Source organism: Zootoca vivipara, chromosome 2 (genome assembly GCF_965207765.1).
Source record: "Zootoca vivipara chromosome 2, rZooViv2.hap1.1, whole genome shotgun sequence".
In the NCBI taxonomy this organism is placed as follows: Eukaryota; Metazoa; Chordata; class Lepidosauria; order Squamata; family Lacertidae; genus Zootoca; species Zootoca vivipara.
Genome location: NC_142584.1, coordinates 23,589,267 through 23,616,140, shown reverse-complemented (window position 1 = coordinate 23,616,140; position 26,874 = coordinate 23,589,267). Strand labels below are relative to the sequence as shown.

General features: G+C 46.9%; 2 long non-coding RNA genes across 2 annotated transcripts in view; one reads left to right on the top strand and one right to left on the bottom strand.

The window, feature by feature from the left end:
- The window catches only part of LOC148686775 (uncharacterized), a 112,281-nt gene that overhangs the window by 72,738 nt on the left and 12,669 nt on the right, over positions 1–26,874 (top strand). The window lies entirely within an intron of this gene.
- LOC148686776 (uncharacterized) lies at positions 818–25,660 on the bottom strand. Its single transcript, XR_015948009.1, has 4 exons — positions 25,493–25,660; positions 15,620–15,739; positions 3,988–4,138; positions 818–1,294 (listed from the first exon to the last, which is right to left on the bottom strand). It is a non-coding gene; the product is annotated as an uncharacterized LOC148686776 (long non-coding RNA).

The window sequence follows — 26,874 nt, the reverse complement described above, 5'->3', positions numbered from 1 at the left end:
TCCTCAGGGTCCCTTCCAACTCTACAATTCTATGGGTTTATGGTTCTCTTGGCCATATTGGCTGGAGCTGTTGAAGTCAGGGTCTGACAAGAACTGGAAGACCTGTCCTGACCTGAGCAAAATGCCCTTCTCTCATTCTTATGGCAGGCACATGGATACCAAATGTTCTTCTGGACCTGGAGTTATCCATGAATGGGTGGTGGAAAAAACATAAATTTTATTGCTGCTTTGTCAAATGCAAAGCAACCTTGAAGAGGGATGGCCTGTTCCTCTACAAGAGACAGCCTTTAAAGATACTGGTCTTTATCACTTCGGATGTCGCTTTTGTTTTCGTTGTTGTTTTGCAAAATTTAAAAATTATTGCAAAGGATTCATATGACAAAAAGCAGAGAACCCTGGTCTCTCTGCCACATATGCCCCCTGGCATAGGTGTATCAACTCACAGCCACCAGAGCCACACGTTCTTTTAAAGGACTGTGTTTGCACACCAAGCTGTTCCACTGCGAGTGTATGCAAGGCTGAAAATGCACCATCTGCTGTCTAGTGAAGCTCCTATCCTGCTGTCTTTTGGGTACCTGCTGCCCAGCATGGCAAGGGAAAGTATGAGCTTTTTCTCCATCTGTACTGCCCAGCCCTCCGGGCTATCCAGTTTTCTTAGACAGCCTGAGACGCAGTGGCTTTTTGCTGCCTGTTTGCTTTACTCCCAGCCTTGCCAGTGAGCCATACTTCACCCTTATTATTATTTTGCAGCCTCGATGACAGTTTGCTGAACTCATGCATGCATTTTTTTAAAGATATAAAAATGAAAGCAGGGTAAGGTGCCATGAACACAAACCCCACCAGGCAGCCGTACTGTTTTATAACAGCTGTGTGGGTCTGCCTGCTGAAGGAGGAGGCCCGCTCTGTGGTATGTTTGCCTTAGGAATTTTAACCAGGTGGGCCTTGTATGTTTTAAGGTGTATGCTTGAAGGCATCTACTTTTAACCCGCTCGGGTTGTGAATTTTGGGAGGCAGGCCGGGTCTCGAAGAGCTTGAGCAGATAAAATGGCGTGATAATTGGGGATGATAGGAGAGAGCTTTGACCAAACTGCGGGAGGCTGCGGGAGGCAGTGGAAGACAGGAGTGCATGGCGTGCTACGGTCCATGGGGTCACGAAGAGTCGGACACGACTAAACGACTAAACAACAACAACAAAACAAGGAGAGAGCAGCAAGTCAGATGGTTCAAGGATAGTCGGGAGCCTGGGCTGGACTCTGTGGCTTCTTTCCTCCACCTGCCTTTCACTGCCTTCCACCTAGGGCAACACACAAATGTTACATATTGATTCGTACAGGGGGAGGGACAAGCACAAACTGTTTCACAAGTTTTCCAGCATGCATAAAGGGGGAGGGGGAGAGGTAAGCAGACCCGATTCCACTTCCACCATACCAGGCTTCCTCAAACTCAGCCCTCCAGATGTTTTTGGCTTACAACTCCCATGATCCCTAGCTAGCAGAACCAATGGTCAGGGAAGATGGGAATTGTAGCCTCAAAACATCTGGAGGGCCGAGTTTGAGTAAGCCTGGACTATACACTTCTCTGAGCCACTTGCCCTGTTCATGTAGGGCAGCGTTTCCCAAACTTGGGTTTCCAGCTGGTGTTTTTTTTTTTTTACTACAATTCCCATCATCCCAACATTCCCATCATGAATAAAGGAGGGAATCCCCATAGATAGGAATCTTGATTGAATCCAATGCCTCGAGGAAAAAGGATTTGGAAAGGAAGATGCACTGACAGTTGCACCAAAACTCATGCCAAGTATCCTAAATAATGCCAGTTGTTTTGTCTGTTGTAACTCTAGAAGCTAGGCAAACTCTGAGCTGGTGCAAGGGTGGAGTTCACTGGTTCTGCTAGGGATGATGGGAGTTGTAATCAACAGCAGCAGCAGCAGCAACAACAAAACACAGCTAGAGATGCAAGTTTGGTAAACCCTGATGTAAGGCCTGAGGTTTGTACAGCAAGGACCAGAGCGCCATTTTAGCCCCACCCTTGACATTGCATCCTTTCCTGTTCAGTAAACTCAGGTGTGTGTGTGCAGTTGCACCCAAATAATCAGATGCCCTGATTATGGAGAATCAGGGTTGGGATCCACTGCATGTCCCAGATGCAATGCTGTTGTCTTACCCTGCTGTGATATGTCTATAGACACCCCCTGGTGTTTTTGTTAATCCCGTAGCAATTGCCGAATGTGTGGCTGTGGCAGGGGTGTGCATGCAAGCTCTGCCCTAGAGTCCTTGCGTGTTTCATGCATCCCCTGCCCCCACTCTCAAAGGAGACACCCTTGAAATGAATGGGCTTAAGTTAAGATGGATATCATGCCTACATTTCATGTGCAGTGCCATTTGAGGGCAGTCATGCCACTGTATGTCTAATTAGAGTATGGCTCAGGGATTGCTGGGTACCCTGATGAAGATGCTGGCTTTGTGTTTTTTTGTCCCTTCAGAATCAAAACTGCTGCTAAAATTATGCCCTGGTTAGTGAATCACTAACTGTAGTCAGATGATCGTTTCAGGACCTGTCTCTCAAAATCATGCTTCGTTTATCTCTATGGCAGGGGTCCCCAGACTACGGCCCGAGGCTCTTTTATGTGGCCCCCAGGGACCCCCACCGCCTGCTGCCACCGCCAGCCCTTACCGGTGCGGTGCGGTGCAGCTGCCCACTTCTGACCCTGAAAAGTGACGGAAAATAGCTTGTGCGCATGCGCAAGCATCATTTCCGGTGTACTTCTGGGTCGGAGGAGGCTTCTGCACATGCGCACAAGCCATACCTGCCAAGTTCCTCTCTGAAAAATAAGGGACCAGACCGAAAGTAGCATACCGGAAGTAGCACGGCGGTCATTTTGGAACTGGGCGGAGCATGCTCAGGAGTGACTATTGATGCTGCTGTGCCCAGTTCCAAAATGGCTGCCGCACCAGAAGTCGCGCTGCAGCCATTTTGGAACTGGGCAGAGCAGCATCAAAAGTCGCTTCTGAGCATGCCCCGCCCAGTTCCAAAATGGCCGCCGCGCCAGAATAAACCGGGCAAAAACAAAAAAAAGCCGTTTTTTTGGCTCGGGACAGCTGGAAAATCGGGGGTTTCCCGGGGAAAACGGGAGACTTGGCAGCTATGACACAAGCTATTTCCGGCGCTTTCCAGGTTGGGAGTGTGCCAGAAATAGCGTTTGCGCATGGGCGCGCCCGCGCTCCTCCGGCCTGCCATGCGATCGCCGCAGTGGGCATCTGGCCCGAAGCCGGGTAAGTTTGGGGACCCCTGCTCTATGGCATGAGAGTTTTTCAGAGCACTTCACACCAATAATTGGAGTTATTCTTCCAGCAACCCTTCAGTATTATTCTCTCTACATTGCTGACCTGTGGAGGTGTGGGCATGCTGTGAATAGCGAAGCCATGAGAGAAGTGAGACCTGAACTGGTGGGTTTTTGGCTCCTTGGCCAATCTGCTGCACCGCCTCAGCGGAAAACACCCGCTCTAGTGGGCATGGGGTGTATTTCATCGTTCTGAAAGTGGGAGAGCGTGCAGACAGCCAGAGGGCATGTCTGTGTCCAATCATGAATAAAGGAGGGAATCCCCATAGATAGGAATCTTGATTGAATCCAATGCCTGGAGGAAAAAGGATTTGGAAAGGGAGATGCACTGACAGTTGCACCGAAACTCATGCCAAGTATCCTAAATAATGCCAGTTGTTTTGTCTGTTGTAACTCTAGAAGCTAGGCGAACTCTGAGCTGGTGCAAGGGTGGAGTTCAGCCCATGGATTATGAAGAATTAGTCCCCATGGTCATCTTGGCAGTGCCTAGTCCTGGATGAAATCCAATTGTGGAATTGCTAAACAAGAGAGAGAAAGGGGGTGGGAGAGCATATGCTGCCCCCTTGAGAATAGCCTGAATTGCCTTGCATAAGTCATGTTGGAGGATATTAAAAAATTGATCCTAGGAGAGGGGATTGGTGGAGTACCTCCAATTTCAATTGGGTCTGCAGCATGCAGGGATGTGAGCCTTAACCATTCTCTTCCCAGCTGGATTTTGTGCACAGTTGCACCCATGCGGCCGTTAGAAACAAAGGAAAAACCTCCCGTTGGCACCAGTTGGCTGTTCTTCAGAAGGTACTGAAAGGAAACAGGAAGGGGGACTTCAATGGGTGCCCCTTTTGGCATAGTGGAGGTGCAGAAGTCAGGTCCTTCTGCTGACCCGACCCTACCTAACCAGTACCTGTCTTGCAGTCGTTGAATGCAAACCGAGGTGGTGCTTGAGAATGATTGATTGATTCTTTGCCTATTCCACAGAATGCAATGTTTGGGAGCGACTGCTTTGCAACATGTCCCAATGTACTAGGCTGCTTGGCCGGTCCTGCCTGCTTTTGTCTCTCCTATAGTGTGGTTTTTGTGGTTGAAACCACACCAAGCTTGTAGAGGAGGAAACCCATTAAGGATTAAGAGGTCAGTCTGCATTCTGCATAGTTTCTGTATGTGTCTGAATGCAAGTCTCAGAGCCACTTGCTTCTATCAGCGTCACCAGCAACCCCTGCAGGGCACAGGTAGAACGTGACTTTCCCAAGCAGGAGGCAGTTCCCACAGACCGTCTTCTCCTGCCTGAGATGGAAAGAATCTATTCAGAGGCCAGGATTTATGAACCTAGCCTCTTGCCCAAAGGCCTTCTCAGAGGTCTAGTGCGGCCCAGGCCATTTCCAGCTTCTGAGGGACCTAGCCATGATAAAAATAAAAAAATGATGACACACAAAACTATTTAAGACACCCAGAAAACAGCCAGCGCCTTGTTTATAGAATCAGCTGATCTGAGAGGGAATGTTCTTCATGGTCTAATCTTGTTCCATCAGAACCAGTACATTCTTATTCCTTTTTGTGAATATTTTTAGCCCTGTAATATGGCAAAATCTATTACCAATTAACACAAAAATATGTCTTTTGCCAGATCGCCTCTCCTATTTGCTTAAATCTGCACCTCTAAGCTGAGAGTGTGTGTCACAATTTGGTCCAATGTGGATACAAACAAGTTGCAAAATTTATCAAATAGTTTTAAAAAAAACCTCAAGTGTCAAAATCAGAGACTCATTTTAGCTTAATCCCCTAGGTTTAATGGCTATCCCTGCCCAACATCCATTGTTTGGCCCTGTTTGTCTACAAGTGTAAATGTGTATGTATGTGTGGTCCCAGATTAAAAGAATCAAGGAGCAACACCTGATATGAAAAACCCTTTGTCTGAGACCCCTGGAGAACCACTACCAGTCAGATGTTACAGGTCCAGATAGACAAATGGCATGAAGCTTGGTCTGTAGCTTGGTGATGCTCATGTATCTGGCACTTCTCCGCGATATTCAGTTAGGAATGATAGCCGCAAAGGCCTTCTACAAATTCCATCTGGTTTGCCAGCTGTGCCCCTTCCTGGAAAAGTGTGATGTAGCAGCTAAAAAAGCCAATGCAATTCTGGGCTGCATCAATAAAGTATAGCATCTAGATCAAGGGAAGTAATAGTACCACTGTATTCTGCTCTGGTCAGACCTCACCTGGAGTTCTGGGCACCACAGTTCAAGAAGGATACTGACAAGCTGGAACGTGTCCAGAGGAGGGCAATCAAAATGGTCCAAGGCCTGGAAACAATGCCTTATGAGGAATAGCTTAGGGAGCTGGGCATGTTTAGCCTGGAGAAGAGAAGATTAAGGGGTGATATGATAGCCATGTTCAAATATATTAAAGGATGCCATATAGAGGAGGGAGAAAGGTTGTTTTCTGCTGCTCCAGAGAAGCAGACACAGAGCAATGGATTCAAACTACAAGAAAGAAGATTCCACCTAAACATCAGGAAGAACTTCCTGACAGTAAGAGCTGTTCGAGAGGGGAATTTGCTGCCAAGGAGTGTGGTGGAGTCTCCTTCTTTGGAGGTCTTTAAGCAGAGGCTTGACAGCCATCTGTCAGGAATGCTTTGATGGTGTTTCCTGCTTGGCAGGGGGTTGGACTGGATGGCCCTTGTGGTCTCTTCCAACTCTATGATTCTATGATTCTAAATACCAGGAAGGCCAACTGCAGAAGCCCCTCTGGTCTCAAGGTGGTTCTGGTTGGAACACGGGTTTAAACACCACTAAGCCAGAGCAGAACACAAATTCCATGTAAATCTTGGTGCCAAATGAACTTCTCATCCTTCTTGAAGGCTGGGAGTCAGGCTTGTTTGTGCATGGGTGAGCATGATACTTGGTTAGTTCTATTATCTTGCAATAGACACTTTCAGAAGGAATTGTTCTTCCTACTTGGCTGATTGACACAGGAATGTTCTGAGATTGCCACACACAATTCTATCTTTCCATGGAGTTTGAAGGATGTGTGATTCCCAGCGTGAACTTGAAAGGGGACAGAAGTAGTTATTCTGGATTTCAATACATTGCAGGAAATATATGCAAACAGAGTACACAAAGTTGGCCTAGTCATTAAAGGAACTCTCCTTAAAAATATATATCAAAGAATGTTCTTCCCTGCTTTCCCAGAAATGATGCCTACTTTCATTGCCATGTGACATTGGCTGGTCTGATTTGAAGTTCTGCATTGGTCACATTGGCTCAAGAGCAGAATCACTGTTCATGAGCACAAGAGGAAAAGGCCATTCAGCATCTGGGCTCCAAGAGAAGGTGTAGAACTGGGTGGTCCTCCGGGTGATGTTGGACTCCATCTCCCATCAGTCCCAGCCAGCAAGGCCAATGGTCAGAGATAATGGAAGTCCTATAGCATCTGGACTTCCATTATCTCTGACCATTGGCCTTGCTGGCTGGGACTGATGGGAGATGGAGTCCAACATCACCCGGAGGACCACCCAGTTCTACACCTTCTCTTGGAGCCCAGATGCTGAATGGCCTTTTCCTCTTGTGCTCATGAACAGTGATTCTGCTCTTGAGCCAATGTGACCAATGCAGAACTTCAAATCAGACCAGCCAATGTCACATGGCAATGAAAGTAGGCATCATTTCTGGGAAAGCAGGGAAGAACATTCTTTGATATATATTTTTGGAAGTCCTATATAGGAAGTCCTATAGCATCCTATAATGGAAGTCCTATAGCATCTGGCCCCTTCATGGATCAATGCCTTGTCGTGGCGAAGGGGCTTGAATAACTCGGAGAAGCTATGAGCTATGCCATGCAGGGCCACCCAAGATGGACAGGTCATAGTGGAGAGTTTTGACTAAACGTGATCCACCTGGAGAAGGAACTGGCAAGCCACTCCAGTATCCCTGCCAAGAAAACTCCATGGACAAAGACAACAGGCATATAAAAGTTATGACGCTGGAAGATGAGCCCCTCAGGTCGGAAGGCGTCCAACATGCTACTGAGGAAGAGCGGAGGACAAGTACAAGTAGATTCAGAGCTGATGAAGCGGCTGGGCCAAAGCCGAAAGGATGCTCAGTTGCGGATATGCCTGGAAGCGAAAGGAAAGTCCGATGCTGTAAAGAAAAATATTGCATAGGAACCTGGAATGTAAGAACCATGAGTGGAGGTAAGCTGGATGTGGTCAAAAATGAGATGACAAGAATAAATATTGACATCCTGGGCATCAGTGAACTAAAATGGAAGGGAATGGGCGAATTCAGTTCGGGTGACTATCATATCTACTACTGTGGGCAAGAATCCTGTAGCAGAAATGGAGTGGCCCTCATAGTCAACAAAAGAGTGGCAAAAGCTGTAATGGGATGCAATCTCAAAAATGACAGAATGATCTCGATACGAATCCAAGGCAGACCTTTTAACATCACAGTAATCCAAGTTTATGCACCAACTACCGGTGCTGAAGAAAGTGAAATTGACCAATTCTATGAAGACCTACAACAACTTCTAGAAATGACACCAAAGAAGGATGTTCTTCTCATTACAGGGGATTGGAATGCTAAAGTAGGGAATCAAGAGATAAAAGGAACAACTGGCAAGTTTGGCCTTGGAGTTCAAAATGAAGCAGGGCAAAGGCTAATAGAGTTCTGTCAAGAGAACAAGCTGGTCATCACAAACACTCTCTTCCAACAACACAAGAGACGACTCTACACATGGATATCACCAAATGGGCAGCATCGAAATCAGATTGATTATATTCTCTGCAGCCAAAGATGGAGAAGCTCTATACAGTCAGCAAAAACAAGACCTGGAGCTGACTGTAACTCAGATCATCAGCTTCTTATAGCAAAATTCCAGCTTAAACTGAAGAAAGTAGGAAAAAGCACTGGGCCAGTAAGATACAATCTGAATCAAATCCCTTATGAATACACAGTGGAAGTGAGGAACAGGTTTAAGGATTTAGATTTGGTGGACAGAGTGCCTGAAGAACTATGGATGGAGGCTCGTAACATTATACAGGAGGCAGCAACGAAAACCATCCCAAGGAAAAGGAAATGCAAGAAAGCAAAATGGCTATCCAACGAGGCCTTACAAATAGCGGAGGAGAGGAGGCAAGCAAAATGCAAGGGAGATAGGGAAAGATACAGGAAACTGAATGCAGATTTCCAAAAAACAGCAAGGAGAGACAAGAGGGTCTTCTTAAATGAGCAATGCAAAGAAATAGAGGAAAACAATAGAATGGGGAAAACCAGAGATCTGTTCAAGAAAATTGGAGATATGAAAGGAACATTTTGTACAAAGATTACCATAATCAAGGACAAAAGTGGTAAGGACCTAACAGAAGCAGAAGACATCAAGAAGAGGTGGCAGGAATACACAGAGGAATTATACCAGAAAGATATGGAGGTCTCGTACACCCCAGGTAGTGTGGTTGCTGACCTTGAGCCAGACATCTTGGAGAGTGAAGTCAAATGGGCCTTAGAAAGCACTGCTAATAACAAGGCCAGTGGAAGTGATGATATTCCAGCTGAACTATTTAAAATTTTAAAAGATGATGCTGTTAAGGTGCTACACCCAATATGCCAGCAAGTTTGGAAAACTCAGCAATGGCCAGAGGATTGGAGAAGATCAGTCTACATCCCAATTCCAAAGAAGGGCAGTGCCAAAGAATGCTGCAACTACCGCACAATTGCGCTCATTTCACACGCTAGCAAGGTTATGCTTAAAATTCTACAAGGCAGGCTTAGGCAGTATGTGGACCGAGAACTCCCAGAAGTGCAAGCTGGATTTCGAAAGGGCAGAGGAACCAGAGACCAAATAGCAAACATGCGCTGGATTATGGAGAAAGCTAGAGAGTTCCAGAAAAACGTCTACTTCTGCTTCATTGACTATGCAAAAGCCTTTGACTGTGTCGACCACAGCAAACTATGGCAAGTTCTTAAAGAAATGGGAGTGCCTGATCACCTCATCTGTCTCCTGAGAAATCTCTATGTGGGACAAGAAGCTACAGTTAGAACTGGATATGGAACAACTGAGTGGTTCAAAATTGGGAAAGGAGTACGACAAGGTTGTATATTGTCTCCCTGCTTATTTAACTTATATGCAGAATTCATCATGCGAAAGGCTGGACTAGATGAATCCCAAGCCGGAATTAAGATTGCCGGAAGAAATATCAACAACCTCAGATATGCAGATGACACAACCTTGATGGCAGAAAGCGAGGAGGAATTAAAGAACCTTTTAATGAGGGTGAAAGAGGAGAGCGCAAAATATGGTCTGAAGCTCAACATCAAAAAAACCAAGATCATGGCCACTGGTCCCATCACCTCCTGGCAAATAGAAGGGGAAGAAATGGAGGCAGTGAGAGATTTTACTTTCTTGGGCTCCTTGATCACTGCAGATGGTGACAGCAGTCACGAAATTAAAAGACGCCTGCTTCTTGGGAGAAAAGCAATGACAAACCTAGACAGCATCTTAAAAAGCAGAGACATCACTTTGCCGACAAAGGTCCGTATAGTTAAAGCTATGGTTTTCCCAGTAGTGATGTATGGAAGTGAGAGCTGGACCATAAAGAAGGCTGATCGTCGAAGAATTGATGCTTTTGAATTATGGTGCTGGAGGAGACTCTTGAGAGTCCCATGGACTGCTAGAAGATCAAACCTATCCATTCTTAAGGAAATCAGCCCTGAGTGCTCCCTGGAAGGACAGATCGTGAAGCTGAGGCTCCAATACTTTGGCCACCTCATGAGAAGAGAAGATTCCTTGGAAAAGACCCTGATGTTGGGAAAGATTGAGGGCACTAGGAGAAGGGGACGACAGAGGACGAGATGGTTGGACAGTGTTCTCGAAGCTACGAACATGAGTTTGACCAAACTGCGGGAGGCAGTGCAAGACAGGAGTGCCTGGCGTGCTATGGTCCATGGGGTCACGAAGAGTCGGACACGACTAAACGACTAAACAACAACATAGCATCTGGAGGGCTGCAAGTTCTCCATCCCATTTCTACAACTGGCTAATTTGCCAAACCAAAATATTGACAAAATGTTCCCTTTGGAAAGTATGGTTTTATTTCATTTTATTGGTTCCCACTAGCCTCGAGACTGCAAAGGTGTTTTCTTTTTCAAACAGGAAAACAAACTTAATGAGCCTGGTCTGGGGCCGCCCAAGTGCAGATTGCCTCACTTGGCTCCCCTCCCCTGAGTCTTTAGAGGTGAGAGCAGAGGCCCCTCAGGAATACCGTTGACTTGAGACTGAGTGAGAGAACCTATTAAATGGGAATTGGCCAGATCAATAAATCAAGGCACCTGAAAGCTGAAACTAAGGTCTAAGGTGGTTATGCTGCTAGCATTCCCCACTCCTCTCGTCAATTAAAACAAACACAACTAAGATGGCAAACATGTCAACCTGCCACATTATGTTAATTGGAAAAGCATTTGTTCAGTTGGACACAGGTAGATTTGCATGCAAGGGACACGGGTGGTGCTGTGGTCTAAACCACTGAGCCTCTTGGGCTTGATGATCAGAAGGTCAGCGGTTCAAATCCCCACAACGGGGTGAGCTCCCGTTGCTCGGTCCCAGCTTCTGCCCACCTAGCAGTTAAAATGCACATCCAAAAGTGCAAGTAGATAAATAGGTACTGCTCTGGTGGGAAGGTAAACGGCATTTCCGTGCGCTGCTCTGGTTTCAGTGTTCCATTGTGCCAGAAGCAGCTTACCGGAAAAACTGACCCGGAAAAACTGTCTGCGGACAAATGCCGGCTCCCTTGACCTGTAAAGCAAGATGAATGCCGCAACCCCAGAGTTGTCTGCGATTGGACTTGACTGTCAGGGGTCCTTTACCTTTGCCTTAAGGATTGATCACCTTTTTAAAATGGAAAACACAAAGTCAGTGCTATGGAAGTGTCATCATTCCAACTTCTGTGTTCTGTCTAGAGCAGGGCTTCCCAAACTTTGGTCTCCAGCTGGTTTTGGACTACAACTCCCACCATCCTTATCTAGCAGGACCAGTGGTCAGGGATGATGGGAACTGTAGTCCCAAAACAGCTGGAGACATGAGTTTGGGAAACCCTGGTTTAGAGTGGCAGGTTTAATGATTAAAGCAAGGGCAGCCAAAGTGGTAGCATCTCAATGTTGTGGCAATTTTAGGTACAGGTTTTAATTTGAATGTTCCCGTGTGTTGAATGGAGAAGGTGGTGCAGCTCAGTGGTAGAGCATCTGCTTTGTGCGCGAAAGGTCCCAGGCTCAACACCCAGCATCTCCAGGTAGGGCTGAGAGAGATCCCTGCCTGAATCCCTTGAAGCAGGGGGTCCTCAAACTAAGGCCCGGGGGCCGGATGCGGCCCAATCGCCTTTTAAATCCGGCCCGCAGACGGTCCGAGAATCAGCATGTTTTTACTGAGTAGAATGTGTCCTTTATTTAAAATAATAATAATAATAATAATAATAATAATTTATTATTTATACCCCGCCCATCTGGCTGGGCTTCCCCAGCCTCTCTGGGTGGCTTCCAACAGAAATATTAAAATACAGTAATTTCTTAAAGATTAAAAGCTTCCCTAAACAGGGCTGCCTTCAGATGTCCTCTAAAAGTCTGGTAGTTGTTTTTCTCTTTGACATCTGATGGGAGGGCGTTCCACAGGGCGGGTGCCACTACCAAGAAGGCCCTCTGCCTGGTTCCCTGTAACTTGGCTTCTTGCAGCGAGGGGATCGCCAGAAGGCCCTCGGCACTGGACCTCAGTGTCCGGGCAGAGCGATGGAGGTGGAGACGCTCCTTCAGGTATACTGGACTGAGGCCGTTTAGGGCTTTAAAGGTCAGCACCAACACTTTGAATTGTGCTCGGAAACGTACTGGGAGCCAATGCAGGTCTTTCAAGACCGGTGTTATGTGGTTTCGGCGGCTGCTCCCAGTCACCAATCTAGCTGCCGCATTCTGGATTAGTTGTAGTTTCCGGGTCACCTTCAAAGGTACCCCCACGTAGAGCACAGTTCAGTAGTCCAAGTGAGACATAACTAGAGCATGCACCACTCCGACGAGACAGTCCGCGGGCAGGTAGGGTTTCAGCCTGCGTACCAGATGGAGCTGATAAACAGCTGCCCTGGATACAGAATTAACCTGCGCTTCCATGGACAGCTGTGAGTCCAAAATGACTCCCAGGCTGCACACCTGGTCCTTCAGGGGCACAGTTACCCCATTCAGGACCAGGGAGTCCCCCACACCTGCCCGCCTCCTGTCTCCCACAAACAGTATCTCTGGATTATTTGTGGGGCCTGCCTGGTGTTTTTACATGAGTAGAATGTGTCCTTTTACTTAAAATGTGTCTCTGGGTTATTTGTGGGGCATAGGAATTCGTTCATCCCCCCCCTAAAAAAAATATAGTCCGGCCCCCCACAAGGTCTGAGGGACAGTGGACCGGCCCCTTGCTGAAAAAGTTTGCTGACCCCTGCCTTGAAGGATGTTGCCAGTCAATGAGTAGAGAATACTGAGCTAAATGGACCGATGGTCAGACTCAGTTTAGGCAGCCTTCAATTTTCCTATGTCCTTGCAAAAAAAGAAAAGAAAAGTATAATTAGACAAAACTGCATGCAAAAAAGGTGTTTATTATGAGAAAGTTAAACTAAAATGCTGATGAATTTCTATGAGGGTTGGTTAAAAAATAATAATCAATGTAAATTGCTGCAGAAATGCAGAGAAATGAATTTAATGTGGGGAAGAAATGAAATCAAAAGATCCTTCCATCCCTTCCCCCTGATTTTTCAGAAGGGAATACAACATGTGAATGGCCTTTGCTTAATGGTGGTATGCTACCCATTTTATCCCTCCTAGAAATTAGACCATGAATGTTTCATCAAGAAAAGTTTGTACACAGAATAAAGCGGTTCTAGCACATAGCTATTGAACGTAGACTAGTAATGGTAATACTGCGGAGAATCTGTTCTTTAGTAGGAACTCGTTTGATGTGGTTGGTGGGTGCAGATGAGATATTTGTACGGTAGCTGCTTTTAACATTTTGAAATCAAAGGAGCCAGTTAGCTCCCAGGTGAAGAGTTCTGTTCTTTTTTTAGTACATGTTATGTTGCATATTGAGAGGGCAATGGGAGAGCTCAGGTTTGCCTCTCTCCAAAGGCCAAATTCAGGGTGGGGATGTTTTGTGAAATTTCTTCTCCACCCTGCCTCCATACTTGGCTCTAATCCTTACCTACGGGCCTGTCTCATGGAGGATGCGAATTAATTTCCCCTCCTGATCCACTCTCGGGAGTCCATTGTGTGCATTAGACAGGCTTTTGTGGTGCTAATTTACCGGATCAGATTGGGCAATTAGCTGTTTATGGGACTGGGTGTGATGTGTAATTTTCCTGTTACACTGCAAAAAGGTGCATTTGTGTGTCTATGCAATCAAAATTTACCCCCTCCCTCTCCCAAGCTCCTTTCCCTTGGGCTTACTTGAAAGTCACCACTATGAAGTCAGTGAAGTGCAGGAAAAAAAATCCCTCCCTTCTTGTGGTTTTGGTGAGACTTTCATGATGCCCCATCCAGCCTGAATCTTCTTGTGGAGTAAGGGGGTGGCAGCCTGTTTTCAGATCCTTGTTGTATCAGTCTGAGCTGGATTACTAATTCCTCTTGTTAACAGGCCAATTGCTAACTAGAGTCCATTCTGTCTATGACTCCACTCAGCTCTCTCTCTCTCACACACACACGGCTGATGTGATTAATGTTGGTCTTCTAACTGTTGTGTTTTTTTGGGGGGGGGGGTCAACTGCAGATTGTTGATTTAAGTACAGCTGCTATAAAGAAAGTTGGCAATACCTTTGCCATGGATAACTATGGGACTGGATGACTTGCATGTTGGCACAAACATGTGCGGGGCTATTTGAAATATATTAATTATTTGAATTAATTTGATGTTAATTTGTAATTTTTTTTGAAAAGCAATAAAATTAATTGGCAAAAAAAATATGTGCAGGTAGATTTGCCTCCACTCCTCTTCTTTCTAAGGTTGCATGCACATTCAAAGCACACAGTCTCCAAAGAATTGTGGGCAGTGTACACCTCACAGAGTTACAATTCCCAAGTGACAGTGCCGATGTGGGCGGGCAGTATTCTGTGGCTCTGTCCAGGTATTGCCACAATTGCAACCCTGACAGCTCTGTTGTGCCCACAGATCTTACAGAAAACCCATAATCACATCATTCGCCCTCCCCTTGCCTGCCCCAAAGGGAATTTTTAAAATCTTAATAGTGTACCCACGTGGCAGCTGTGGCAGTACCCTCAAGAGCAGTCTGAGTGTACTTTCAGGCAAACCACATGCCCAGTGCGCAGCTGGGCTTTGATGAAAACTGCTTGCAAGGGTGAGGTCCAAATTGCTGCAGTTTGAAACAAGCAGCAGCATGCTGGCTCTTGCAATGCCACCATATACAGTCATACCTTGGTTCTCGAACGCCTTGGCACCCGTATGTTTTGGCTCCCGAATGCTGAGAACCCAGAAGTAAGTCTTCCGGTTTTTTGGAAGCCAAACGTCCGACGCGGCTTCTGCTTGAGTGCAGGGAGCTCCTGCAGCCAATCGGAAGCTGTGCCTTGGATTTTGAATGGTTTCGGGAGCTGAGCGGACTTACGTTTGAGAACCAAGGTACAACTGTATAGAACCGGGGAATCCCCACATGTACTGTAATGGAACCCCAGTGTAAGTGGCTCCCACAAGGAAGCCACAGAAAGAATGTGGTTGGTCAAGGGCGCCGTGGATTCAGAAAAAGGTTGAAAACCACTGCGCCCAGAATATCTAGGTAGGACTATCCCCTGCCTCAAACCCCGGAGAGCTGCTGCCAGTCAGTGTTGAGAATACTGAGCCAGATGGACCCGTGGCCTGACTTGCTGTAAGGCTGCTTCCTCTATTCCCGTGACAAAGTCTGTGATTCATATGAACCTGTTAGATTAGATGAGTTCATTAGGACCCGTCTGTATAATGCACAGCCCCAGGATAGCGGAGGATGCCAGACATCCTTTCCCCCTCATATTTGAGCAGTGAAACAGTTCGGTTTAGATTGTGAAACTGTCCAGGATGATGCCTGCCTCCTGGGGATTTTCCAGCTCGCAGTGTGGGAGCAAACGGGCTTCGATGGAGCACCTTCAGGAAGAATTCCAGACAGAGCTCCGAGAACAACACAACAGGTTTCGTTAGTTCTGGCTCTGATACGATTTGCCTCCCATCCCAATCAATCACCACCGTGCCCACAAAAAATGTCCCTGATCGTTTAGTGAAGAGAAGCCTTACCTTAATAGCCATGGCGTGTTTGAAATGCGGGTGGTATAAAAGCTCAACATCATTTTTCTTTTCTTTTTTTGCATCAATTAGCCTCACAGGAACAGCATCCCTGGCACCTGATCCAGACCTCTGCAACAGAAGGAGGTTTTCATTCATAAAACTGGAAGGAGTACCCTTGGGCTGAGAGTAGGAAAGAGCTAAAAAAGAAGTTGAGTCAAAGGAGCTTAATCCCCAAAAGCCTGGAAGAAATATTGTATGACTTCTAATGGGCTGCTTTGCTAGCTGCCAAACCGTGAAACTGATTTATGCTGTTTATCGTTAGCGTGTGTTGTCTCTTTCGGCTCTCACCTGTGTTATTCTGCCTGGCCAGGAAAAAAAAATTCTGGATTGCTTTTGCAGCCAAAGCACTTCTGGGTCTTCAAGCCAGTCAACCAGCCTAAGTCGCCTGAGATTTCCGATACTCATGAATGTATCAGGTGGCTTGGGGTTGCCGGAGAAAGAAGCTACAGGTGTGGCCACATCATGGCTTGCTGAAATGGAATCCTTTGCAAGATCAGTTTCCCCCGAGTTCCTGCTCAAAGAAAACCCCTACCTGGATGGAATGTGTCCTTGAATAATAAAAGGGGCTCTCGCTTGCCTGGGTGAAGGATAAGGAGAAGTGTGTGATTGTAGGAAGCAGCCTATTTTACAGAGGCAAAATTTCTATTCCTTTCTCTACCACCTTTGCCTCTGACCCCTCTCACTCCTGGCATGTGGCCTCTGGAAGGTAGCCTATAAATGAAAGTTGCCCTTAGAGCTAAACATGTATCCCACTCCTGATGTCCTGGGATAGATGTCAGGCTGGCATCAGTGGTGGAGCTTCATGCTCCGGCACCGGGGGCGGAGAGCAGGCAAAGCGTGGCTGGCGCACGTCCTGAGGCGTGGTACGCCACCCACAGGGGCGTGACGCGTGTCCTGGGGGCATGGCATGTGTCCTGGGGGCATGGCATGCCGCCCACAGGGGTGTGGCGTGGCGCATGCCCTGGGGGCGTGGCGCATGGTGCTGAGGGCGGTGCCTTCCCCCCCTCTTCCTCTGCCAGTGGCCGGCATCATGGCAGCAGAAGCAGCAGTTCCTGGTTTTTAGGCCGATGCTTTCATCTGACAAGGTGCTGAGCCCCAGAAGACGCTGCTTGGGAAAGGATGGGGTACATGCTGAGATTGTGGAGCCGGAGAAATGGAGCTGCAGTGCTGCCACTGCTTCCCCTTGCAGCTTCTTTCAGTAAATCCAGGTGACAAAATGTGAACGGAGCACAGAAGCAACCTGAAACTGCTTCACTAAGGCCCTTTCCCCTTAAAATGTGGGGAGCTGCATGAACATGTGGTTGGATTGTGCAAGCCTCCTCTGTTCAGGCGACGTCTGTAGGCAGAGGGAGAATCTTGTTGGTACTGGGTCAGGACTGAAGAAGGGCAGGGGCTGACAGCTGACGGCTGGAAAAAAGGTAGTTTTAACTTGCCACGCCTGTCAAGTTAGCAGTCGCAGAATCCCCCTCATTCCTTGGAGCTGGGGATGGGGGCTTAATGGAGAAGCCCCAAGGTTATCTTTCAGGTGCTCAGCTTGAATGAGCTGTCTCCAGACCCATTGTGGTTCAGACAGTGCTAACATCACTTTGGTGTTTATCATCTTGTTTTAGAAACCAGGGAGAAGGGGATTTTCTTCATTCTTTCATCAGCTTGTCAGTTCAGATATGACACATACAGTATGTGCTATTTAAAGGAGCAGCAGCCTTCTTAGCAATGATGCAAGGAGAAGAAGAGCTGCTACGGTATGTGTTACAACAAAAGTAATGATCTTTCTCAGCTCTAGCCAAACACTCTAAATGCTACACTAGAATCATAGAGTTGGAAGAGACCACAAGGGCCATCCAGTCCAACCCCCTGCCAAGCAGGAAACACCATCAAAGCATTCCTGACAGATGGTTGTCAAGCCTCTCCTTAAAGACCTCCAAAGAAGGAGACTCCACCACACTCCTTGGCAGCAAATTCCACTGCTGAACAGCTCTTACTGTCAGGAAGTTCTTCCTAATGTTTAGGTGGAATCTTCTTTCTTGTAGCTTGAATCCATTGCTCCGTGTCCGCTTCTCTGGAGCAGCAGAAAACAACATTTCACCCTCTAACCTTTCACCCTTTCACTATACCAGCCATCTACCTTGACAAATCTACTGTCTAATGCACCATCGAATCTAATGCACACCTCAAATTCCAGAACCTCGAAACAAACAAAAAAGTTATTTGCTGGCGAATGTAAATGTGCCATCGAATCTAATGCACACCTTAATTATTGCAACGTCATTTGGCCCCAAAAGAGGTGAGCATTAGATTCAAGTAAATATGGTATTATTTGGTAAAATAGGAATGAAGTTCTAAGCTCACATCTACCGTGCATGTGTATCAGTGGAAAAGGCTGGGTATGCCTACAGTAGAATAAAGACAAATGCAAAGGGTTATAATAAATGGTTATACAGCAACCAAGCATGCTGTTCTTCCTGTCTTTGAATATGAGAGTAAAGGAACATTCACTACGGGGAAGGGGTAAAAATGGAAGCTGACTAAATAAAATTCCTTCTACACCAAAGGTTATCAACTTTTCCAATGATCATTGCACATTATTGATTGATTGATTGATTGATTGATTTGATTTGAATACTGCCGTATACCTGCAGGTCTCAGGGCGGTTCACAGGATAAAATTCACTGAATGTGTGTGACATGACAGGATTGCAACAGTAAAGTCCCCAACCAGGACCACCCATGCAATTCCTACATGCTTGCTTTGCACACAGTACGACATGTCAAGGAACCCTGTAAGAAACACAGCCCTGGCTATGCATGCAGTTTGTATGTAGGTCGGCAGTTCAAATCCCCGCAACGGTGTGAGCTCCCGTTGCTCAGTCCCAGCGCCTGCCAACCTAGCCGTTTGAAAGCACGCCAAAAAGTGCAAGTGGATAAATAGGTACCACTCCAGTGGAAAGGTAAACAGCATTTCCATGCGCTGCTCTGGTTTCGGTTTTCCGTTGCTCCAGAAGCGGTTTAGCCATGCTGGCCACATGACCTGGAAAAACTGTCTGTGGACAAATGCCGGCTCCCTCATCCTGTAAAGCGAGATGAGCACCACAACCCCGAGTCCTCTGCAACTGGACTTAACTGTTAGGGGTCCTTTACATTTACCCATTTTTTTTAGGGACTGCGCAGAGAGTCTTACGAACATGTGTATGCTGGAAAGAGGACAAGGGCTTGCTACCGTAATCCTGCTTCTCCACCGAGTAAGGTGTTCATTTGAAAAAAATGTGCAGAGCAGTCTCTGAAACAGTCTCTGATGGCAATTTTAGTCATGCACACAAACATGCTAGAGAGCATTAGGGGTTTTCAGAGATGGTTGCAGCGTACACCTCAGGTTAATAACAGAATTTCTCAGGCTCTTCCTCCACCACGTATAGGGGGAAACAAAAATGGACAGCTTGACTGGAATTCCTTGCTCCTGCTCTTACATGGCGGCTGGGGAAGGGGCACAGATCCAAGCAAAGAGTTTGGGAGGTTAAAAACCTGCAAGAAGTAGAGGGCTGCTTGAATGATGGGTCATCATCACATCCAGGGATAGCAAGGTGCCAGTGCTTTTCTGATTTGAAGGTACTAGCAGGAGAAGGGCTCTTTGGTGGGGAGTTGTGAAGGGGAATTCATAACATCATCTGCACTTACCTTCCAAGTTCCGGACTGCAGAATCCGGGACCGGCAGCCATTTGACACCGGAATTTGCGTCGATGTAACTTCCGGTGTCGCTTTGCCCTTCTATGGGCAACCAAAATGGCCGCTGCCGGCTTCAAAAGTTGCTTGTACGCATGTCAGGAAGTGCGTTGACGCAACTTCCAGTGTCGCTCCGCCCTTCTATGGGCACCAAAATGGCCGCCGCCAACACCGGAAGTCACGTCTATGCACTTCTGGACATGCGTAGATGCGACTTTTGAAGCTGGCGGTGGCCATTTTTGGTGCCCATAGAAGGGCAAATCGGAAAGAAAAAAATGGCTGCCAGCAGGAGAAAATAATGGAGAAAAACGGGAGACAAAGTGATACGGGGGACCACCGGGGAAAGGTAAGTAAAAAGGGGTTTTTCCCGGGGGAAACGGGAGACTTGGCAGATATGCATCTGCACAAATTAGCCAAATCTTTTGGGACACCATTTTGTATGACAAGATAAGTAATCATGGTGGTAGATGCAGACCCCTATGCTTTTACAGTGCTGGGGGGGGGTGTTGTTTGTGGGTGGGAAGTCTGCTCACATGGTAATGCGACCATGCTGCTGTTCACAAGAGGCTGGCATAGGGATGCCTATATCAGAGCTAAATTCTTGCTCAGATATGGCCAGGTCTTTCATGGCTCCTCCATCTCTGCCTATTGCATGGGGTATATGCAACAGATCAGTGACTGCATAGGTGACTCTGTGAAGGTCCAAGCAAATCACAAAGCAATGGGGGCACATGTAGGGTCTGTGAAAATGTCACAAATGTGCACACGCCCCTGCTCGTATTTGTTGAGTTAATGAAGGACATCCCAAAACATGAACTGGAGATAGGGTTCTGATCCAATTGGATGTTTCCTTTCATCCTTCCTTATGGAGCCAAAGCTCTATTGTAAAATTTAATTCCCATTCATCACTCACGGTGAAATTTGTATGCGAAAGTATTAGATGAGTGTGTAAAAAGTTACTGCTGCCTTCTTAAAAGGATCTGTCTTTTCCATGACACATAATTCATTTACCAACATAAAAGGGAAATGACTCACCTTTCATCCAAACAAGAACTCCTAAAGCTTAGCCGACAGCACCTGTCTGGGACATGGTTACTTATTAACTAATTGCTAGCCAAAGGTGTCCTGGGAAATGAAGAGTTTGCTTAAGTTTCTTCCAGCCTGGAGTTTGAATGACCTCTCCTTGCTTGTCAAATAGGATTTGTACACTGAGCAGTGTATATAATATGATCTTGCACTTAGCCAATGGTCAGTGAGTGCCCAACAATCAATTTATGGATAAGGTTTTAAAATAGGTGCCAAAAACTACATCTGCTAAGAGGCAACTACCCAACTCTAGAGATCAAAATTCTGATTTTGTTGCCTAAAAAGCAAACACAGGCACTACAAACATTTTTTACTATCTAATAAAAATATGGCTGGATACCTGTAGCTGAAGAAATTCACACTGACATGTGGGTTTCCGTATCTTTCTCATTTACTTCCTTCCCTTCAGTGCCCTTCTTGCGATTGACAGGAGAAATGCCGCAGTAATGCTGTAACAGCTGGCATAATTCTCCCTTCGGTGCTGCTCTTAGACACAGGATTCCCTCTTAGGAGTCTCCAGACCAACAGTGAGGAAACTGTGGCCCTCCAGATGTTGTCGAATCACAACTCCTGTCATCCCTGACATTAGCAGGCTGGGGCTAATGGGAGTTGTCATCCAACAACATCTGGAGTGCCACAAGTTCTGCATCTCTGGGGTAGATGTGCCAAATGTATATCTCTTTGGCTCCTTAGCTTGCAATCCCCAAACCTGATCCCCAGGCCTCCGTCTCCTTCACCTACGCTTTGCTCAGGTTCATGAACATAAGTGCACTGATTGCTCTAACCTGTTCCTTCAGTTCAACTTTTTCTTCTCCCTGACTTCTTTAGCCGCTTTCTGGTCAGTCAACTTTCCAATAATGGCCTATGTGAGATTCAAATCCCAATCAAGCAGAGAACTATTCATTTTCATAGAATCCTGACTAGGGATGGAAGGGCCTGTCAGTTTTGGTTCTCTCGATTTCTCAGTTTCCCCATCTTAAATTCAGTCCTGCAGCAATTTGCTTGTATTTTAGTGTGCATTCTTCCTAATAAACACATTTTCATATGCAGTTTTGAATAATGTCCACATATTATATCACCTGCTATAGTGCATTATTGTACGCTATTTTCACTGATATATGCAATTTTTATGCTCACTTGCCCCTAATACAGTGGTACCTTGGGTTTCAGATGCTTCAGGTTACAGACGCTTCAGGTTACAGAATAGTTCCTCGGGTTAAGAACTTTGCTTTAGGATGAGAACAGAAATCATGCGGCGGCAGCGGCACAGCGGCAGCGGGAGGCCCCACTAGCTAAAGTGGTACCTCAGGTTAAGAACAGTTTCAGGTTAAGAACGGACCTCCAGAATGAATTAAGTTCTTAACCCAAGGTACCACTGTATATGTTTGGGTTTGTTTTGAAAACTTTGGTTGGTTGCAAAATTCAAATCACTGCGAATTTCGAAGGATGATTCAGTTCAAGTTCTCATATTGTTTCAGAAATGGCAAAGTTGATAGATAGGTGTGAATTGAGTTGAATTTCACCTCTATCCCTAACCCTTACTGTGAACTTTCTGATGTGGATGCTTGGACTGTTCCACGACTTCGCAATGCTCAAGCCAAGCAATGCATTACCTTAAGTTCTACATATTTTTGGACCCCCTTGGATATGAGGATCAAACTTTTCACACACACCACAAGATATTGAACTTGACATGAACTTTCCTCCCAACCTCTCCAGCCATGAAGAAGATATTGCATTGTGCTGTGGTTTGTTGCTGGACCTTTCTAAAATGGCACTGGAGTTCTGTTTTTCCACCCCACCCCCTTTTTAAAAGCAGGTGAATTCAGAACCAAGCTGGAATTATGGTATGTGTGTGTGTGAGAGAGAGAGAGAGAGAGAGAGAGAGAGAGAGAGAGAGAGAGAGAGAGAAATTTCATTCTTCTGGCTTCACATTAATGCATTGCAAACTTGCAAACAGAATGCCAGGGAAGCGAGTTAACCCAAAGGCTTAATCCCCCTAAAGCTGCCCTGAGATATGGTGGAAAGTAAGCTTTGACTTACTAATAGACTCTATTGCGACGTCTTAGAGGTAGCTTTGTTCTGTAGCTTGCTGGCTTCCTAATTGTTCTGTCATCAAAAGGGAGGGAAATAGTTCTGCTGCACTCAGAACCAAGATTAAGAGATGCCTTTTTAAAGTAAAGCAGCTAAGGGGGGGGGGGGCTTTTCAGTTTTAATTGCTGCCAGGGGGGGTGTTGTACGGTGAAAACTGCCAGAATAGTTTCCTTTCCTGTTTTGTTTTTCTGCCCACACAGTTTTGCAGTTGCCGATAAACAAAATTCCAAGTCCCCCTCCTCCTGAATCAGAAAAAGAAACACCCTGTGCTGAAAAGCGAGTACATGCTTTGCTGAACTAAGAGAAGGAGGTGGAGGAACAGGAGAACTTTGTGACAAGCAGATAGATCTAGATCCACATTATTATTGTTTTTATTCTTGGTCCTTTTGCTGTTTTCTCTGGATAGGGATGTCTTCCTGTCCCGCTGCTTGAGGTGGAATTTGCACATTTACAGCTTGTGCCCTTGTACGGAGGCCAGCTCCGACTCTAGCAGTTTATGCCGCCTCCTCTTATATCCTGAGGGAATCTCTGTGACTTGGGGGTTAGAGAAGAAGAGCGTGGGGGTTGGAGGCCAGGGCTCTTTGACCCTTGAGACCCTGTTGCCTCGCTGCATGTGTGGGCCATTGGCTGAATCATTTAGCCTCACTGTGTGGTTCTGGGAGTTTTCAACTGCTGGGTAACCAAGCTTCCCTCCTTGCCAGAAAGCAGCAACTTGAGGTTTATAAGCCTGATTTTCCCCCGATAAAGGATGCTATGTGCTTCTCGGTTCTCTCTCTTCTTTAGTCAGCTCAACCCAGGTGTAGGTGTGTGAACAGCACATTCAGCTTGCTGCTTGAAATGGGGTGGAGGAAGGATTGGTCTATAAATCCAATAAAATAATTGTGCGTGCTACCCTTTCGTATTGGCCAGGGATGTGGAACCTGTCACCCGGCTCCCCTGGAAAAGGGTTCTCATGGAAACACTACCGCCACTGATATTTCTCTAGAAAAAGAGGTGTTGGGACTCACCATGAATGCCCCCTTTATCCTATATAATAAAGTCCAAGTGTCTCTGCGTCCAGTCCCTGTGTCCCTGGGTTTGCGCTACTGCGCATGTGCCCCACGGACACAGGGACTGGACGCAGAGACTGGACGCACACGTGCGTGTGCTCTCCTCCCCTCTGTCTACCAGTTCCCTGCGGCCGCCAACCACCGCTCCCAGCCAGACAAGCGCCTCACTGCGCTTGCGCTAAAGCACGAGGAGGAGGAGGCTGCTTTCTTTTCCTTTCCCCCCCTCTACGCTCCTCCCACTATTCGCCATTGGCTGGTTCTAAACGGGGTTTACCGCAGGGGCGGGAGGGAGACGGGGAGCAGCAGATCCCCAAGGCTAACACGCGCAGCGCGACGGGCCGCAGCCGCCGGCTCCACAAATGGGCGCACTCCATAAGCAGCGGCGCCATTCCTACACGGGCCCCCGGTCGCGCTTCCACGCTACTCGGGCGCGCGGGCGCTGCTTCCCTTCCGCCGGCAGCACACGTGGGAAGGGAGGAGCGGCCTTGGCGTTTGGGCTCCTGAGGCGGAGCTTCTGCACTGACGGGGAAGGGAGGGAGCCAATGCGTCGCAAAGAGGAGGAGGCTTTGGGTGGCGTGTGATGCAGGGATCGTGAGCACCAGAATCGGGGCAGCGGGGAAACCCCTAGCCTCCGGATCAGGCCCCAAAGATGCCTCTACGAATGTCCCTGAGGTTGCTAGAGCAACAGGTCTGCTCTAGCACCCGTTATTTTAACGGGCTTTAAGATACTAGTTCTCTTATAATGGCAATGGCAACCACCTGAGAGGATTGTCGGAACTCACCTCACTGGGTGACTTTGTGCCAGCCACTGCATCTCAGCCTGACCTACCTTACATGGTTGTTGTGTGGATATAAATGGTGAGAACCATGTACACCTCCTTGGAGGAGAATGTGGTATACAAATGTCAGAAATAAAACAAACAAATAATTTAGCTGGCTTCAGTTGAGTGCTGCACTAATGTTTGTTGCTACTTGCATCTCCCTGAGCAGTTCCCGGACGTGGGTGGCGCTCTGGGTTATACCACTGAGCCTAGGGCTTGCTGATCAGAAGGTTGGTGGTTCGAATCCCTGCAACGGGGTGAGCTCCCATTGCTCGGTCCCTGCTCCTGCCAACCTAGCAGTTCGAAATCATGTCAAAGTGCAAGTAGATAAATAGGTACCACTCTGGCAGGAAGGTAAACGGCGTTTCCATGCACTGCTCTGGCTCACCAGAAGTGGCTTAGTCATGCTGGCCACATGACCTGGAAGCTGTACACCAGCTCCCTCAGCCAATAAAGCGAGATGAGCGCCGCAACCCCAGAGTCGTCTGCAACTGGACCTAACAGTCAGGGGTCCCTTTACCTTTACCTTAAGCAGTTCCCAGAAAGATTCAGAATACCTTGTGGGCAGCAGCAAGTGGCACTTGAAAAGACTTCCAAGCTTTCTTAACTTACAGTAGGGACAAGGAACCATTTCCCTTTCCTTGCTGCAGTATATCGTGGGCTCTTTTCATGGGAAGGGAAGCAGCAACTACCTCTGTCTCCAAGGCTGGGAAACTGGGGATAACAACTCCAAATGGGAGACAATTGGGGCGAAAAGTTGCCGCAAACAACCTTTCATTTTTTCCAGCACCCTGGATGTTGGCATCTGCTCACATTTTTGCTATGTTCCGAGGCAGAAAATGCTTGACTTGTAAAAAAAAACTGGCTAAAGATTTATTGCTGCCATCTCTGGAGCAAGGATTTGAAATCCTGACTTCCACAGCGGCATTCCTGTGTCCCGGCTGTTGGAAGGCTGCTTGGCACCTCCGTCTGAGCCTGGGTGGGGCATTTCGGGAAAGAGCTTTGATCTCTCCTGGCAACACACTTTCAAACAAGCCGCAGAAGGGGCAACATTACCTGAGAGGGTGAGATAACAGGTAACAGCTTTCTGCGCAGGGCCTGTGATAATTCTGCTCTTTATGGGGCTTTGATTGCAGCAGGATACTTAGGAGCCCAAGGAAACTTCAAAAGCTGCGCACACTGGCATTGCACCACCTTGTGCAAAGAATCGTAAGAGGGGCGTGCGTGTGTATAGAGGCATGTTTATTACTCTCATTGAGAAATATTTGCACTAGCTCAAATACTAAACCAGGAAGTAACACAGTGTTGTTTTCCCGCTTGCGCAGTTAGAAAACAAAACAAAAGAACGGCTGTGCCAAGGTTGTCTTTAAATTTCTCAGTTTCTGCCATTCTTAGGGAAACATGGAGTAAAACTGGCTTATCACTGAATTTGCCATGCGAGAACGGAGATAGATACGGGTTCGGCCTTTCTATGCCCAATTAGATATGTACTTAATATGGAATAGGCAGATCCGTATCTTGTTTTTCCTTAGCCAATTAAAGGTGCAGGAGAGCCCAGTTCTCACTGTGAAGGCAGTAAATGCTGGCGGGGAGACCGATCTTTACATCACTCCTGCGCCTCGGTTGGCATAGATGCACCCTGCCACAGCTGTGGAGCTAGGAGCCATGGACGGACAGATCACCACTGGCACTAATAAGTCGCTTGGAAATGCTTGTGTAAAGTGACATGAAAAAGCTCAATGAATAAGGCAATGGTGACAATCCCAGGATGTATCGCCACCCCCCACAATTATAGGACGGATGTAATTTGCTGTTACTAGTTGGGCAGGCGCTTTGAGCCGCTTCTTCACTGAGACAATTTCATCCCGTCATAACCAGGGGGAGTCCTTCCCCAGGATGAGACTTTTTTGATGAGGTGGTTCCTTTTCTTTAATCAGCAAAATAAAATGAAAATTGCTAAAGTGACCTTTGAGTCCAACTGTATTCATACGATAATTTCCATTTCTCTCAGAGTCAGACAGAGAGGTGGGTGGGGAGTAGAGAGAGCAAAACTCTCTACCAGTAAGTGACAAGGAGAGGCGGAAGTGAGAGGGGACATAGCCCCTTGTCTTGGACCGCCTAAGTCAGATCACCAACCAAATAATAATAATAATAATATAATAATAATTTATTATTTGTACCCCGCCCATCTGGCTGGGTTTCCTCAGCCACTCTGGGCAGCTTCCAACAACAAAAAATAAAATACATTAAAATGCCACACATTAAAAACTTCCCTGAAATGGCAAAAGCCGATTTAAAACTAGGACCCAAATAATTTTTCAGCATCTTAAATCCTACCGCTGAGGTGTACAACAAGAAACCAGGTATACTTATAGGCAGACACAACTGTGTCCAAGTGTTAAAATTTCTGGCCTCTGGCTTCACGCTGGTCAAACATT